Below are 6000 nucleotides of genomic sequence, written 5' to 3'. Positions count from 1 at the left end.
AGGAGTGACCCTTGCATTTTACAGCACGATGTTCCATGCCATACTACACTGCTGTGCAAGACTGGTTTCCACAAGAGAACACTGAAATGATGGATTGGCCAGCCTAGCATCCAGATGTCAACCCCACTGAACATCTCTGGGAATACCAAATGCACTGCAGACCACAGTGGTCATTATCAGGTTTGGCAATGGGGATAGGAACAATAGGAATATTCCTGTTGTGAGATATTATAAATGGATTGAAAGTATGTCCCAAGGGTAGATGCTCTCATTCATGCCACATGATTCCACTTGGTACTATAAATGTAATTAACCTGCATTTTTGAAACCCCATTGATAGGTGTCAAAATATTTGTAAACATTGTATATATAGTATACTGGTCTGTGTGCATCACACAATAGGATTTCAATATTCATGCCAGTATTTTACATAATCTACTCAACACATACTAAAGGAATATATTATTACTATTATTACTATTATTACGGGCAACTCCAGGGAGTCATTAGACTCATCGAGGGAGGCCCCAAATCATATTCATCACAACTATCTGACATTCATACAGTATCTATCATACCTCACCTTAAACTTATTCACTGTCACAGCATCCACTACACACTCAGGGAGCGCATTCCACTCATTCACTACTCTAAAAGTAAAGAACCCAGCTCTAACACCTTTACTAACCACACTTTTGCCCAGTTTCCATGGATGTCCCCTAGTCCTCCCACAACCAGCCCTGTTCTCAAAAATATCTTCTGAATTAATTTTATAGAAACCCTTCAGTAATTTGAATGTCTCAATCATATCTCCCCTCCTCTGCCTATCAACCAATTTTTGCAAGCCACAAATCCTCAACCTGTTCTCATACGGTTCATTCCACAGACCTGCTATCATCTTGGTCACTCGCCTCTGGATCCTCTCCACATCCTCCCCATCAAGAAGAAACCTAGGTGACCAAATCTGAGCACAGATATGTCAGTCTGATATGTGTAACATTTATCCCAATGTATCAATGATGCTATTCCATGTAGGGATTGAAGAATTGAAGATTGAAGAGATTTTCATTGTTTCCATCTGAGAGATAGCAGGTTTGTCATGCTGAACATAAAAACTTCGAATGGGTGAATTTCAAAAACACCAGTGTCTAGTAACTGTCAGTATTCCATGAAGGTGGATAGGATATAATAATAACAAGCTACTCTGCCAGAATCATATACTTGAAAACAATAGCCCAGTTTTTAATGTATAAATACACAATAAAGATGAAGCAATGAAGGTCGATCTACACTCTTTACAGTAGAGGATAAAGTTCAAAAGTGATTTAATTTTCCTGTTTCACTCTCCTAAGTTTACAAATGCATGCAAGGAATATCAGATCCTGTATAGGATGAGTGCTAGCAATGTGGATTCTGTTGTTACTGGAATAACAGTGTGTTCTATTCTTATCAGAAGATCCATGTGAAGAGTGCATTTTCAGCAGAGCTGTACACATTTTTTCCTGCTGAAAAACTAAGCCCATCTAAGAACACAAGAAAAGTAACTGTGAGTTACTTTTCTTGTGTATATCTAGTATTCAATTGCTAGCTGAATTTACCTTTCAATTAACATCATGTTACAAGAGTGACATTAAATTGTGAAGTCATCAACATATAGAAAATTGTGTATAGTGGAAAAAGACTGTTAAGTCACACTTAAGAGAGGCATGGTATTCACCACTTGATGATGTGGAAAAGATAATGTGCTTCGCACTGCGACTTGGAAGACTAGGCAAAACACAGTTCTTAATATATACACAAAAGCACCCTGTGACACCTATTTTTCAGAGATCTAATAATATATATACTGGCTGTCATAAGCTTTTTTCATGTCAAAGAATAATAACACCAGACATTCTTATTTCATAAATGAGTCTCTAATGCATATTTCTAAAGAAGCCAAAAGGTTTCTGCAAAAACTGAAAAATGTCTTGAAAGCCTTGATCTTGTTGAAGATAAGAACATCGCTTTCTAAATACCAGAGAAGCCAGGAATTAACCAATTTTTCAGATATCTCACAAAAATATTAATGAGAGCAATAGAGAGATAATTGTTTGTGTGTAGTATTGGATCCTTCTGTGGTTATGGGATGACAATGAAAATTTACTTATGCCAAGAACAGAAAATTATAAGTATTCTGTTGTATAGTAAGAGAACATCCATACACGATGAAAAATGTTTGATCATGCCATTATGGATGTCAACGGGTCCATCTGAGGTGACTATAAAAGAGCACATTAGTTCCTTTATGACAAATAGCTTATTGAACAGCTCTAGCACATTGATAGCAAAATTTAGCTACTGTTGTGGTACACTTGGATAAAGGATTAAATCAACTGTATAATTTCTCAGTATCTTTACAGTGTATTCTGTATCTGTAACTTTATGCAGATTTTATCTTATAATTTTTGACACTGGTTGTGTGATTAATTGATGTGTAAACAGGATTCAGGATTTTTTCACTTTGATATCTCACAACATTTGAAATACCAAAGCACATCTGAAAGCTATTAACTTTGATGTGGCAAGATATCTAGAAGTAAACCCCATGCTTTGTCTTGATCTATCCCAGGCCTACTTGGAACTCTTGGTTACACCAAAGTTTTGGAAAGAGTGGAAATAGTAATAATGATTTTGGAATGGTAGCTCTTGTTATCTGGACATTGCGATGTGTTACATACTTAAGTGCTTCTTTGAAAGATGTCTGACTGACTTCTTCAGCATTAAGTACTGCGAGATTGAAAATCTACTCATCAGCCTGGTCCATTTTGCAAATGAAATTATATGTAGGAGAATATATTGCCTGTGAAGATAGTGTAAACGATAAGAAACTCTTTCCTTCCATAGATGTTCTCAGCAAAGTTCCACATGAGAAGTGGTAAAAATGGAAAAAGAGACTATGACATTGCAGAATGTATTAATTATCATCAAGGAGGGAGATGTAACAATATTCAAGCATTCATTCAGTGATATGACCTCATCCACTCGTTCATTTGTGTCATCCATGAACAATTATGGGATGAGGCAGTTACAATACAATGTTAGCAAGTTCGATTTCATTTAACTCACAACCAAGTGGTAAATATATTGAACATACTGTAATAATAAATCCCAGAGATAAGCAAATTGCTACTACTGTCAGAATATTATGAATCTGGGCATGTTGGAAAGGCATATGATTGCAGAATAAGACAACTACTCTACCATGAGCAAGACCATATATAGTTGTCCTTACAAGTAAATCTTTGAGGTGGTGTTCTCAGAAAGTTTTAATATATTTTTCCAGAGAAGGCAATGATTTGTTTCTGCAACAGATCCTAATCAGCACTGATATTTTGGCAACATGCAATGTAAAATTTTTGCAACTGGTTTGGCTTTATAGATTTACCAAATTTTCCAATTTTGGTAAGTATGTATGGCCAGTGTCCCTCTCTTACTCTGAAAAAGAGTTCAATGTATCGTCTGGTGTATTTGAAACATTTGAGTTAAGTTCATCTTCTGTGGATGCAGAAATATCCATTATTTCTTGTTTTAGTGGCTTGTGGATTATCTTTCATTAATACTCTGCATAAAGTTTTCTCAAATGCATTCTCATTGAAATGGAGCATTTTTGGAGTTGTTTCAGTATTAAGACTAGATCATATTCCAAAATCATGCCACTCACGATCTCAGGTCAGGTATGATGAAATTATCAGATGGTGGAATAGACATGACTTTGAGATGATTTTTGATGAAGGTTCTCTTAACCTTCCCAGCATAAGAGAAATTAATGACAGGTGTGGTCATGGTGCTAGTATATTTTACTTTTTTGCATCTGGATATTTTTTATCTGTTGTATTTTGTTTTCACCCCTTTCACTGCTGAAAATTCCATGAGCAGCATGAGTGATTTCTGATAGTTAACATATTTAGCATTCTTGCAGGAACATGGTTTATCATCACATTTTACTGGTACATTGGGTGCAGGCAGTAGAGACACAACAGGTAATTTCAGCATGCACCGATGCCTTACATGTAAAACACCTCAGGGGTTAAGGATGCACAATCTAACAGAAAGGATAATTTAACCTGCTTTTACAGAAATCAGCATTTGGATGTGTTCCAAATAAGTTCCTGTCTGAAACCAGTTAACCATCCATATGTACCAGAATGCATCTCATCTGTGATCTTAAAGCTCTGAACATACATTGTATCTACTCATTTGTAACATCAAGGAGATGCTATTCTGGTATCCCTCCATTAGAATTTATTGTTTTATTACTTGTTATCATATTTGATATTCCACTCATGGATGTTCTTGACATGATATATCCAGAATGTTACCAGATGATAGTTTCTTAACTGTTTTAGGAATTCCTGAGTTATGCATTGTGATTGCATAAATTCACACAGGGAGAAGGTGAAACAAATAAGTTTCGTTAGCCATGTTATGGTTCATATAGATCTTTTCCTCTAGATTAGCACACAAGATACAGAGGATTTGAAATAGGAAGTGATTGCTATCTAGTTTTGAGAAGGATTTCATATAGAAAAGAGTGTTTAGCAAAGTTTTGTAATTAATCAAAGTTGAACAGCTATCAGGAGTGAATTGTAGACTCGAATACACAAAGGTGATTGAAGAAAAGTGTTTGAAACCTTGGAGATTTAGTGGCAAAATCTCAAGAAAACATTATCACATCCAGAGAGTTATTTGGTGATGTTGTTTGTAAGGAAAAAAATTAGAACTCCATGGTGAACTTTGGAAGTTAGAAAGGCATTAAAGGAAAAGAAGAAAGCATATGTAAAGTCCTTGAGAAGGAAGTCAGATTATGCTCTTAGAGAATACAGAGAAAATGCAAGAAAGGGAGCACTGTGTATATCTAGCTAATCAAATGTTATGACATTACTTTGATAAAACCATGCAAATTATCAAGAAAGTGCTAAAGTATTCTTGCAAACTATTGAAAAAGCTTAGAAATAGAGGAAAATGTATCATAAAAATTATATGAAAAACTCAAGATAAAGATATTTTAGATGTTTGGAGTAATTACACTGAAAGACAGCTAAATGAAATAAGCATTAGTAGAAAATTTCCAACTGCAATAATATCCATACTTGAAACAGAAAGTCATTAAAAATCTGAAATGTGGAACGGCAATTGCAGTAAATGAAACTCAACCAGAAATTATTATTATTATTATTACCTTAAAATCATATACAATCAAAGACTCATCTAGGAAGTCCCAATCATTCCATGCCTTAAACACATTCAAATTTTCTGCAGAAACCACACTTTCAGGCAAAGCATTCCAATCATTCATGCTCTGCATGCAAAAACCTGCTTCTCATAACCTTGTTCACACCCTCCTTATATAACTTCCAGGAATGCCCACTCCCACTCGTTTTTCTTATTCTCCCACCATTTTATGAAAAATCCTCAAAATTGATTCTATAACAACCTGTTACCAACTTGGACATCTGTAAATCACCCCTCTTCCTTCTTCCACTAAACTCTGGAAATTCTATATTCTCAACCGTTATTCATATTCACCTTTACAGAGATCAGAAACTAGTTTAGTTGCCTGTGGATCCATTCCAACATCTCTTCCTTTTGAAACCTAGGTGACCAAATTTGTGCATAGTAGTCCATGTCTGGCCTAATCAGAGCTTATACAATGGAAAAAGGATCTCCTTACTTCTACAAGTCAGTGTCCTCTGCAAGATTCATTGCTGTCCTCACAATTTTGGCAACATCTGTTCTAAATTTTATATCCATATCCATCATCACTCCAAGATCTATTTTTTCCACCTCTAGAAATATATTCCCACCAAGCATAAATTCTACATCCCACCTTTCTTTCCCAAATGTTAAACCATACAATTTTCAACACTGAACTTGTATCCGAACTGCTGTACCCATTAAACCAATCTATTCAACTTTTTGTAAGAACATCTGTTCTACTGCACATAGTTCATCCCAACT

The sequence above is a fragment of the Typopeltis vanoorti genome, chromosome 2 (genome assembly GCF_054136105.1).
Source record: "Typopeltis vanoorti isolate ZY-2024b chromosome 2, IOZ_Tvanoo_1.0, whole genome shotgun sequence".
Lineage (NCBI taxonomy): Eukaryota > Metazoa > Arthropoda > Arachnida > Uropygi > Thelyphonidae > Typopeltis > Typopeltis vanoorti.
The sequence above is the reverse complement of the archived record's forward strand: the minus strand, read 5'-3'. Positions refer to the sequence as shown.